This window comes from Manis pentadactyla, chromosome 11, assembly GCF_030020395.1.
Source record: "Manis pentadactyla isolate mManPen7 chromosome 11, mManPen7.hap1, whole genome shotgun sequence".
NCBI classification, from domain to species: Eukaryota; Metazoa; Chordata; class Mammalia; order Pholidota; family Manidae; genus Manis; species Manis pentadactyla.
In genome coordinates this window covers 105,599,922-105,612,920 of record NC_080029.1, presented here as the reverse complement: position 1 = coordinate 105,612,920, position 12,999 = coordinate 105,599,922, and the positions used below count along the sequence as shown (strand labels likewise).

Here is a 12,999-nt window from a genome sequence, read left to right as displayed (position 1 = left end):
CCCAGCTGGAGGGAACCCGGAATCCAATTACTTTTTCCGAGGGTGCGCAATCCACCCGCCCGCCGCGGAGAGGCCAGCGGGGGTCGAGGAGCCTCCGAAGCTACCTCTACCGCGCCCGCCCGGGCCTCTGAGCCCCGGCGGCCCCGGGCGGGGCGAGCAGAGCGGTGGACGGGAGCGCGCAGCACAGCCGCCGGGACTATTTGTCCTTCCGCGTGCTGCGCCGCATCCCCGGCACCGACGTCGACCAGGCTGAGTGACAGGAGATTAGCCAAAGGCTTCCCCCGCCGCGCGCCCCAAGCCAATCGGCGGCGCGCGGGCGGTGCTCGAGGGCCGCTCACACGCACATTCCAGAATTAACGCCTCACACGCCTCACAAAAACATCCTCAACCTCGCGCACGCTCCCATTCCCATCCCGCGCTCCCGGCGTTTCCCAGGGCCGGGCCGGGACCGGACTCCTGGGCCCCTGAGGCTGCTCTCTAAAGTGAAAGTGAAATGAGGAAAGAAGGCCAAGTGGTCTGTAGGAGAAGGGAAGTTAGCATCTGCGTTAGCCCTACTTGTCCACCACCGTCCAGGCCTGCCCACCGACTGCAGTGAAGCTACGGAGACCTGGTCGGGGAGGAAGAGGACATCCCTCCTGGTTCTTTAGAGATTGGGTGGAGAGCTCTTTCAGTATCCTTGAGTGTTCTCTAGTAGGAGGATCGTAAACTAGTGGATTTCTCACTGAGTTTTCAGCTGTGATCAGAATACTTCCTATATCCTTTCTCCAGTTGGGGGAAAAACAAAGGCAACACTCTCCTTCACACATTGTCAGACTTACCAGGCCACAACTGACATACACGCTTGAAGGAGAAAGTGCTCTATTGTGTCTTGTTTTCTGTTTTGAGTTACATCCTCCTGAGACTGTGACTGACCCTTAGGCCCGTGGCGGTCCTGAATGTGATTGACATGCGTGATTAGCAGGCTAGTGAGAGAGAACCAGGGAAATTGCTATCAAAACAATTACATACAGGGACATCAGAACAATGGCTTGAGAGCCCCCAGGGACTTAGAGACCATCCTAGCTCTGCCACTGAAGCCCTCTGGGACCGTGGCCAAGTCAGATCATCTCTTTGTGTCTTCGTCCCTTGCTGGTAAGTTAAAACTATTCTTACTGCTCCCTATCTCAAAGTATATTATAAAAATAAACAGATAATTGAGGTGAAAACCTTTTTAATGGAGATGAAGGTTTTGTTTTGGGTGGGATGGTGGTGGTGGTGGTTGAAAGGCACTCTGAACAGAAGATTCTGTAAAAAGAAGCCATTTGACTTTCAGTCTAAAACTTGGTCATTTCAGTTAAATTTAGTACATATGTGTTGAGCCCAACTCTGTAGATGCAGAATTCTATGCTGGGTGCTATATGGTCTTCATAAGGGCTATAACCTGCTAAAACCATGCTAACTGCTGCATGCAGACCTTCCCCCATGCCTGTGCCAATTCCCATTCTTAATTCTTAGCCATTTTCATTCTCTATTTCTGCTCAAGGGCCAAAAAGCACTGCTATATATGGATACAGAATGGTCCTGTGGTTGGGGCTCCCCCCATATGCCTGAACTGTAGCTTGGGTAGCAGACATGTCTCAGGATGTCTGTGGAACTGATGAGGCAAGGCTCCATAAGCCTGTTTACTGGAGTGACTAAGTAGCTTCTGGGACAGAACATGTCCTCAGTGAAGAAGGAGCCAACCACAGTGAGCTTGTGCTTGTCCTTGAGCCAGGAAGAAAGACTAAGTCTTAAGATGGAAGAAGTCCTTTTGCATCCCGTCCTGTATCTCCTGGGCCTTTTCTGAGTCCAGTAGGAGAGAGAAAGTGGTGGGAAGGGAGAAGAAAATGGAGGGAAGCTATAGGTGAAAGCTGAAATATGTTTCAAACTTTTCAAATTCTATGTTGCACATTCATAACACATGCTCTCTTTTACTAGAAAAGATCAAACTGTTAACAAAACTGCAAGCAACAGAATACCTAACTAGAGGTGACTTTTGAAAAATAAATTCATTATCTCATAAAATATATTTGGAGAAAAGTGGTCCTTTATTAGTTAATTGAGTAACTCAAGGATGTCCTCAAAGACCCATGTGAATTTCTTCTTTCTGTTGTGCCGTCCTCAGATGATGATACTTTCTCCTGCCATCTTCCTTAAACGCTACAACATAGCTTCTGCATTTCTTGGCATCAAACTCAGTAGGGCATCCAGCAAGGAAGAGGAATATTATCTACCACCTCTTTGTGTTTCTTTCTGTCTCTTTCTCAATAGGTTCCTTCATCTTTCAAAATCTTTTGATGTACTCCCCTTCAGCACATCTTAATTTTTCTATCTTCCTCTATATTCTTTCTTTACTGTCTCAGTGAAAGTAATTCGGCTCTATTTCGGACCCTGGCCTTCTATCTGTCTACCTACTTAAGATCTTCTGCTTGTCCTAGCCCCCCACATTAGTCCTGAAGCCACATATTCCATCTGCAGGCTGTTCCACTTAAGCACTCCATTAGTGAGAATCAGAGATCTGAAACCACTGCCACACCTTTTTTTTTTTTTTTAATCCCAGGAGAATCCAGATTGAAAAATGCAAGAACTTGTCCAAATCCTATCCAGTGGGGCTTGGGCAGGAGTTGAGAGTGAGGACTAAGGTCAAGCTTTATCTTTTCCTATCAGGGTTCTGTATCTGGGGCTTCTCTGTCTGCCTCTGCATTGGGGGAGTGCCATGTGGTATCCTCAGCTACTTGATTTTAGACTGCTTCCATTTTGCCTTCTTTCTCTTCACCAGTACCAATCTCCTAGAGATTGGATCTCTATTTTTCTGAGTCACAACCTGCAAGAAATCTGATAATGGCAGGCTCGAATGTGAAACTTGTTCCATTTCTTTCCTATACTCAATATTTTTTCATTTAATAAATATTAAATGTTGACTCACTTCCAAGTACTGCCCTATGTGCTAGGAAGACATTGGTGAATAACTCAAGAGTTCTCTGCCTTCAGTGGATTTACATTCTGGTGAGGGAACTTTGTCTCTCCATAGGCTTGGCATGAAATTCAGGGTTATCTCACAGGGACCAGAATGGATATAAAACTTAAAAGCAAAGCCGTGTCATTAAGTCTATGCAGCATAACCCATGTTTTAATCCTTCACAAACAACTACCATTATTAGCCTAAATTATTTTGATCTTTACCCAACTCATAACATATCACATCTTTTCACAAAAGCCATTGTTTCAGACAATTACAGTTTCCAACAAGATAAACACCATGTAGGGCAATACACTTGTGATACAGTACATTTTATTAATAACATGCCTTGTCAGCTGAGCGGGCTAGGCTATGGATGGATGATTACAGCAAATAGGAAGCCTCTATCTGATACAAAATTATGTATCATCAGAGTTGTACCCTATCTCTGCTCACAGTCAGGAACCTGCCAGATCTTGTTCAGCAGAACAGTTTGTAGATTCATTGTCAGGAGATAAAAATACTTAGCACTACCTGCCTTCATTTGGCTATACTTGCCTGAGGATGTATAGTAAAATAAAATTTTAATTTTTTAAAAAACCTTTTCAGAATCCACCCAGGTTTATTATCCCCATTTTCATTTTTAGTAGAAAATAGGTTCACCAATAGAGGGCTATACTATATTGAAATATAAAGCTGCTTATTTATTTTCAACTAGTAGCTCTTTTGCTTCTGATGGTGTCATGTACCCTCAGTGTCTAATTTATCTTGACAGTGTCTGAAGTGGAAGTAAACCAATTCAGACTGCAGGTCCTGAAATATGAGTCAGAGAGGTGGATATAGCAGAAGTGAAATGAGAGCATTTAAATGAAATATGAATTTAAGTCAATCTGAATAATTCCCTTAGCACCTCAGTCCAGGAAAAGAACCTGTAAGGTTTTAATCCTCTCTTGACTCATGATGAAGTGCATGACCCTTATCGAGTCAGTTAATTAATCTCTGTGTCTTAGTGTCCACGTTTTTACAACAGAGCTAATAAGACCTGTGGTGCACTTGCACTTGGAGTTCAGGAGAAAAGAGAATTACATTATTTTCTGTGTAATGTAGCTGATAACTATCAATCAATTATCAACAGGAACTTATTGAGCCCTGCACTACCCATCATATGCACAAGCCCTTGCAAGTACCTTACATATAAATGCTAAATAATTTTTCTTTTACACGATGAATGAGAAAATGAATGAGTAACTTACTGTGTGCCAGGACCTGGGCCATGGAAGAACCAAGTTGCATCTCTGCCTTTAAGGAACTAACCTTCTAGTAAAATAAGACATACATAGATTAAAAGGTACTGAACAATTAAGGTGTGAAATGTCAATGAATATTATGGTCCATCATCTTAAAGCCAAAATTTCTAGATTCTTAGCCTCATTATGAATTCTTCCCTAAAATTGACCTACTTGAGAGTATACCTGTTGTATTTTTGTGTAAAAGTATTAGAGTATGTTTAATAAAAAAAGACTTTTAAGTATAGAAATGTATTTCATTAGAATAATAATTCTGTAGGGAAGTGAAATTGAAATATAAGTTCAAGGTGGAAAAAAAACTGTTAAAAAGGAACTTGCTTGTATTACTTCTTTTTATATTTTTATTGAGGTATAGCATTCATATGGTAATATGCACAAACCACCACCTAAATCAAGATGTAGGTGATCCCCTTCCCCACCATAATATTTCTCAGTTAATCTCCTCCTATCTATCCAGAGATAGCCATTTTTCTGACTTCACCTATGGAGTACTTTAGCCTGTTCTTGGGAGTTATATGAATGGAATTATATGGTATGTTCTCCTTTGTGACAGACTTTTTTTGTTCAACATTTTGTCTGTATGATGCACAGTTCATCCTTTTTAATTATCGCAAAATATCTATTCTGAAAGTGTGGTCTGAGGAGCCCCTGGTGGTGGGAGAGAGAGGGGGTCCCTGAGAATTTTTAGGGAGGTCAATGAGTCAAATGTGTTTTTGTAATAATTTAGGATTTTATTTGCCTTTTTCAGTGCACTTATGTGTTCACTGATGGTGCAGAAGCAGTGATGGTTAAAATTGCTGGCACCTTATCATGAATATTTTTTTCTTAGCCAGGCTCAAAGAGAAAGAAAAGGTTTCTGAGACTCATTTATTCATTTCCTTTGACAAATTGCATGTGTGACCTTGGGACAAGTATCTTGATTTCTCACTTTGATTCACACCCCACATCCAATCCATCAGTAAGTTTTATTGACTCTGATTCCAAATTTTGTATGTTACTATATCTGGAACCAACCATTTCTCATCATCTCTACTTCAGCAGCCCTAGTTAAAAATGTCATTATGTCTTGTCTACTGCAAGAACATCCTAGCTGATCTCCCTCTCCAGTACACGTGAGTCAAGTCTGCGGGGCTTAGAAGGAGTTGAGGCCCTGTTGTGAGCATGGCTCAGAGTGCATTGGGAGGATCACAGTGAGGTGGTCACTGGGCCTGTGCTAGGGTCGGTGAGCTGGCTGAGGGACTGTGCACTTTGTGTGCACAGCTGGAGCAGAGCCAGAAAACCCTCCCCCCACCCATGCACGTTCATAGATGGTACAGCAGTAGAAGGAGCAAAATGTAGCAATCAGGAGCCAGAAAGTAGCAATAGAAGGAGCAAAATGTAGCAATCAGGAGCCAGAAAGAAGCCCCCTGCCTCCTACAATGTCCCACCTCCCTCTTGTGCTCTCTACTGATCAAGTTTAACACTGTGCTCACTGTAAAGGAGAACTGTTGTAGAGCAGGTACAAAAAAGGGAACTTAGAGCTGAGAGGCAAGACACTGGTAGGTGGCACAATGTCTTTCAAAATAATAAATAAATCTTAACTATCTTCACAAATCACCATAGTATAAGACTTATTCTTCGTTCTGGGATTATTCATTAATTATATGGAAGAAGAATTTAAATTTACAATTTACAATTTCCTAGCCTTTGTTCTCATTTTTATGTGAAGTTTCTTCTATGAACTTGATGGGTACAATTAATAACAAAACATACAAAATGGTATATGCCTGAAATGGAAAAAAGATCCCTAGGGACCAAATGCCAGAGTCCCTGAAGCACATCTAGCAGATATCTAGGCAGAGCTGAGGATGGACAGCAATGCTTAGTGGTTAGAGGAATTACTACAATGTTTCTTTCAAATTTATATATTCTCCAAGGGGTAAGACTACATAATTTCCTGTGTGCATCACTCTTTAAGAGCAGAACTCATCTGTTACACAAATTAATTCATCACAATAGCCACCTAGTCGAAAACAAGTCGCAGGTTATGCTTGGGGAAGGTAAGATTTGAGAGTAGACTTAGGACAAGAGAATAGATGTAGGACGCTGGGTGTTTGTGTCCCCACAAAATTCATATGCAGAAGCCCTAACCCCCGAGTGAGGCTGTATTTGGATATGGGGTCTCTAAGGAAGTAGTTAAGGTTAAATGAGGTCATAAGGGTAGGCTCTGATCTAATAGGACTAGAGTCCCTGTAAGAAGAAACACCAGAGAACTCACTCCCCACTTCCCCCACCCCCACCCCCTGCACTTGCTGAGGAAAGGCCATATGTATAGACAGCAAGAAGGTGACCATTTACATCCCAAGGGGGAGCACTTAACAGACACAAACCCTATTGACATCTTGACTTTGGGACTTCTAGTCTCCAGAACTGTGAGAAAACACATTTCTGCTGTTTAAGCACCTGGCCTGTGGTATTTTGTGATGACAGCCCTCTCAAAGTAATGTAGGAGGTGACTCTCACGTAAAAGCCCTTAGAATGAAGCACTATCTGGAAAAGGAAAGCTTGGGGCAGCATGAGTGTGTACTGGAACTAAGGAAGAGATGGAAAAAAAAGAGTGGACCAATTGCAAAAACAAATTTCTTTCATTATATCACCATTTTGCTTAAAACTAGCATTTTTAACCAATGGAGGGAAAGGGGATTAAGGTATCCCCAAAACATATTAACAACCACACATTTTTCTGCTTGGCTTTAGAATGATTTTTTAAAAAACGTTCTCATCTGAATATAAGTCTGTAGCAGTACAGTTTTCAAAGTAAATAAAGTCTTAATTCAGAAGTCAAGAAACTAGTTTTCTTTCTTATGTACAGTGTAAGCTCTAAGACCTACTTCCAACCAGGAAGCCTCTCCTACATAGAAATGTAACTTGAAGTGCTTACTTGGCTCTTCTGAGTACAGAGTACACTTGAATTTTATTTGACTTCTCTACAGAAAAACCCAATACGAAGTGTAGAGATATCCATTAGGTTATAAATTAGGTGACTTAGGGATAAACTCAGTAGTATTCTGAATCCAAGCTAGCAGATGCTCAGCAAAGCCACTGACTGAACAAATGTAGTACGGGAAGAAAAGAAAGTGTTAACAGCTTTGCCCCAGGCTTTGTTTTCTAGATATAGTTTTCCCAAAGACATCCTCATTGTATCTCTTCATGAAGGTCAGTTTAGTAATGCACCCTTGAATTTATTTCCTCTTCTATTCTGCTTCATTTGCTTGTTTCCTCACTCTCAGTGTGCTTGGATTACACCTCCCAGTGAAGTGCTAATCTTCATGTTTGCTCAGGGTCTGTTTGCTAGATAATCCAAGCTAAGACTGTGCCCAAAGCAGTATCAAAATAAGTGCCTAAGAAGATACTTTATAAATGAACTTAGGGTCAAAATTTGCTACAGATACAGAAATGTGAGTAATTACCTTTTGGTTAATTTGAGAATTCTTGACAATAAAGAACCCAAACATTCATATTAAAGGACAAAACCATCATTTATGACATTGACATTTTTAGAGAATAATGTATAGAATGTTTTTTATTTGGGATTCGTTTTTTATAGAATGTTCTTTATTTGGGATTCATTTGATGTTTTCCCATGATTAGATTCAAGTTATACATACCTGGCCAGAATATTACATAGTGCTATTATGTCCTTCTTAGGACATGATATATAGAGGTATTTATGTCTATAATATCAATTTATTAGTGATACGAATTTTGGTCATCTGTTCAAGGTTGTTAATCCTTTTTTAAAATGTGCACTTAAATGTCTGTATTTTTCTCCTTTATAACCTCATCATAGCTTGACAACACTGCCACAGTGTAGCGAGCTTCATTACTATTGCCTCATGCTCTGGCCTCTTCTATCTCCCAACAAAAATGTAAGCATCACAGAGGCAAGATTATTGCCTGTTTTATTCACTGACAAAAAATATTCCAAGCACATGGTATAATGTTTAGCACATATTTACTGAATGACTGAATAAAGAGATAACTATGATTAGTAGAATGTTGAATAACATAATTTATTATAATAAAAGTGCTTTCTGACAGAATATTATTAAAGCAATGCTAATTCAGCAGTCCATAGTTATAGGCAACAAGAGCAGGATGGAAAATATATGATTGAGGATAATTTATACCCCCAATTTTGCCAATATATTTAGACAAAACCATCATTAGCAAAACTGACTGATTTAAGATGCCTTGAAAATTCCTCTTGTCATTTGCTCTGGAGGTATAATACTAATAGAAATGAAATGGCTAAAAAGTGGAGAGAAAGTAGAGTTATGGAAGGGAGAGAATGAATGTTGCATGGACATATCTAGATTTTCCTCACCAGACCTGAATTGGATCATATACAGACAAGGCTTCACTTTGCATGATTCTGACATGCATGATTTCCAGTTATCATGCTTTAGTTTAATAACCCAATATTCCAACATCACAGTTCACATTTCAGTTACACGGTTCAATTCAGTTCAGTAATTGCATAAAATACAAACTTTGTTGCTAGATCTTCAGTCCACAAATCACTACAATAACAACAGGTGTACATCATAGTTAAAAATTGCATCACTTCTTTCAAAGTCTGTCATTGACTGGTCATTCTGCATCTGTTATTCAGTTCATCACAGACAGCAAAAGTGTGCAGTTGTGTTGCAGTCTTATTTTCCGGTGATAAATTCAGTGATATTTTATAAAAATGTATAATCAAAAGGGAATTGACAACAGACATGAAAGTACAGAAAATAACCCAAAAGTGATGCTGCTGGAAGTAAAATTTGAATTGAACATGAATGGAATTATAAAAAAATAACTGACAGTGGGAATATTAACACTGCCACCATTTAAAAGACTCTAGAAATGTAGCCAGAGGAATTTAGTGAAGGTGAATTTATCAACATAAGGAAAGTGACTGTGACAAGAAGCATGAAGATGTCCTAGAAGTAACACAGGCAAAAAACCCTCCACATTAAAAGAAATATTGGAGATATTCACAACATGAATGTCAAAGAATAAAATGTTGGAAGCTGATCCAAATTTAGGAGGGAGTGTAACAATTCACTAGGGCGTACAAAAAGATCCTCAGTCCCTATAGTAAGTTATACAATGAGCAGAAGACAAGCAGTATTCAAGCTACTCTTGATACACTTTTAACAAATAAATAAAACACCTTAATTCTTGATGTTTCTAATGCACTAAATTCCAATATACTAAATAAATAATAACCTTACTATTTAAAAAATTTTCTCTATACATGTATAGACAGTAAGAGAGTTAATGTTTTGAAAAAATGTTAACAGTCACAGAACAACCATAATTTGTCCATTGATTTTTAAGATTACTTGCACAGTTTCAGCTTGTAAGCTCATTTTTGCAGTTCTTCACTGCCATGCAAAATAAAGATTGCCTTTATTGAATTTAGGGTAAAGTCCAGGTTAAATGCTCAGAAATGAAAAATAGAAAGTCCTTATGACAGTCATAATCTTAAGAAAATAAAGAACCACTGACTGGAAATGATAAGCTATAGACGTTAGCCTCCTACTTGGATCAATCCCAAATCTATATCTCTAGCTTGTGTTTCCAAATGACTTCTGGGCGTTCCACTGGCACTTCACATACAACACATCCAAAGCTGAACTTCCTTCTAATCCTGCCACCTACCAAAAAGCCCCAAGCAACTAATTTCTCTATAAAAGAATATCATTTAGGATTAGTTTTGATGGCTAGTAACAGAAACCTGAAATAATAGTTCCTTAAATAAGATATTTATTTTCCTACCAAGATAAAATTCCAGAATTAGGCAACTTACTAATTAAAAGGAATCCATCTTTTTGTTCTACAATTCTTAGCATGAAGTGTCTCTCTTCAAGTTACTGTATGGTCACAAACTGGCTGCTGGTGCTCCAGCCATCACATTCCGGACAGAAAAAAGGAAGGTAAAGAAAAAGTGCTGCCATTCTGCTGAGTCAATGTATTTTAGAGAGATTTTATGGATGCTCCACCCAAAGATGTCTCCTTATGTCTTATGTTATTATGTCTTATTAATGGAAACAATAGAATCTGGAAAATACAGTTTTTATATAGTTCTTAACCTGGGCATGTTGCCATCTTTGATACTGTATAGGTCAATTACATAAGAAAATGGGTAGAGTGGATATTAGAGAAGCCATCAGGGTTTTTTTGTCAGACATCACTAATGATTCTACCATTTACCTAGTCATTAAGTCAGAGGCCCTGGAAATATCTGAGACTTCTGTTTTCTTCACTGCCCATATCTAAGGCTAGTTTGTTATGCTTTTTAAATTTCTTTCAAGCTTGAGACTCTACTCTTTCCTTTAATGTTCCATTGTCTAGAATAATGCATGACACACACTATGTTTATAAATGTTTGTGTAATGCTGATTCAATAGCTGCTTTTCAGACAATGGGAGAAGTTATCTAAGTAAACTTTGTTTTTTATTTTTTTTATTGACGTGTAATTGAACTTTAAGTTGGGGCCTTCAAATAATATTCAAAGAGTATTCCTATTATGTTATAAAATGTAATTCCTGGAATTTTTTAAGTCACAAAATAATTCTTTATTCTCTAACACTAGTGGGATTTGAATTAGTTATTCAACTTCAGTAGTATGAAACATAGGCAAACACACTCCCTTCTCTAGTATTTAATTTTTCCTAATTGTATAATTTTAGTAGTTTGCATCCGTTGCGCTCTCTCCTATAAGCCTCTGAGATATTCTGCAGCATACCCATGAGCATGCTCAAACACACACACACACACACACACACACACTCTGTGATGGCCTCAAAAATCGCATTCCTTAGCGAGTCAAAATGTCAAACATCTCAATGGCAGGTATGAAAAACAGTAAGCCTGTCCCTGCTGAGCCACCTGCTGAATATTCCATATGCTATGTGCTATTTTAGGAGAAAGGAAAGTTTTAAGATGTATTCTCTTCTTACTGCTCTGCAAGGAGTCTCCTTTCCTTTCCTTCTCAAACAGCTACAGCAGAAACTTACATGAATGCAAAATGCAAGTGGTACTAGAAAAAAGGCTTAATTTGAGAGAATTCACTGAGTGACTTAAACAAATAAACCTGTTAGGTTAAGCTTATTGTTCTGGAGAGAATAAACAGTGTGACTGGCTTTGGATTGATGGACTTCACTGGATTAGGGCAAGGCTGACAAATTGGGATAAAATATTTGGCAGTTGTTCTTTACCCTGGGACAAATGACCAACTTACTTTAAATCCACTTCCTGCAGCTGGTTAGTGGGTGGCCAGGTCTGCATCTTATCCATTGTAGCCAAGTAGCATTTCTTGACTTTGACAGGTTGTCCCCATTTGATTAGATGTTTGACAAAACAATGTATGTCACAGATCATTTTCAAAGTATTTTTATTTCTCCAAATCCTGACTTTCTGGTATAAATGAAGACCTCTGCAAGCTCTGAACATGCTCAGAAAGTGGGTTGTTTTGACAAGCCAGAGAGTAGACTCTTTGCCAGCAGTTTGCAGGCCAGAATTATAGTAGCAGTCATATTACAAATGCTTTTTTTTCTTTACGTATAAAATACTCCTTTGTAGCTTTAGATATTGCAATTGTTCAAATAATTTTAACACAGTAGCATTGGGATGGGGCAGTTGGAGCAAATACACAAGATAATTGTTGCAGTTTCTTATAACATTTGAAGTCATAATTTCATTAAGCTGATTTTTCAAATTAAAAGTTTATACAAAGTTGAAGTCATTTCAAAATGAATGATTCTGCATAATAAACTGGATGTGCAAAAATTCAAATATTCAGAAGTTATGAGACAAGGCATCAACTAGATATACAAAGGCTAATGACTCACTTTAGAAATATTTTAGGCCTTCTGTGCTGTGTATTAGAAAAAGTGCCCCCACCCCCAACTCCCATTTCCTTTTGCTGTAGAGGCACTTATGACTGCTGTGTTTATTTACTGCTCTTTATTTATTTTTTAATCTGTGCCTCTGTGATGTATCCTCATTTCCTCCTAACATTTTTATTTATTCATTCTAAAAGCCAGAAGTTTCCATGAAGTATTAGCTGATCAGTTAAGAATTATTTTTTATCTCTTTAGCATGTGTACTAAGAGTAACATTGGCATTTTATATTTCAATTTTGGGTCTTATTTGGAAAATTATCACTATTTTGTCAGAATTATTTTTGGAACTTAATTTTTTCTTTATTCTTAAATCTGATTTTATGATTAAAGATAGGGGTCTTCTTAAGAGACTGCTTTATTTATTTATTTATTTACTTATTTTGGTGTCATTAATCTACAATTACATGAAGAACATTATATTTACTAGGCTCCCCCCTTCACCAAGTCCCCCCCACATACCCCTTCACAGTTAAGAGACTGCTTTTTACCATAAATTTGATTTTAGCAAGGGCAAATATGGATTTACATGAGAGGAGCCTCCAATTGCTCTTCAACTGAAAGTCATAATTTTGCAAAGGAGAGGTGTCAGTCAACTCTTACTTTCCCACCTCACATCTTCCTTATTTACTGCTAGGTGGTCTTGGGCCAGTTACTTAATATCTCTGGGCCTCGATTCCCTTATCTATAAAATGTGGATGATAATAGAATCTACTCCTATGATGGTTGTGAGCATTAAAAGAGTTAATGTGTACAAAGTGCTATGAATATACCTGGC

General features: G+C 38.6%; 1 protein-coding gene across 2 annotated transcripts in view; it reads left to right on the top strand.

Moving 5' to 3' along the window:
* Positions 1-393: 393 nt before the first annotated feature.
* The window catches only part of ZNF280D (zinc finger protein 280D), a 298,762-nt gene continuing 286,156 nt past the window's right edge, over positions 394-12,999 (top strand). For both annotated transcript variants that reach the window (XM_057488838.1, XM_057488837.1), the window contains exon 1: positions 394-1,131. The gene's annotated coding sequence lies outside the window, so the exon portion shown is untranslated. The remainder of the gene's footprint in view (positions 1,132-12,999) is intronic.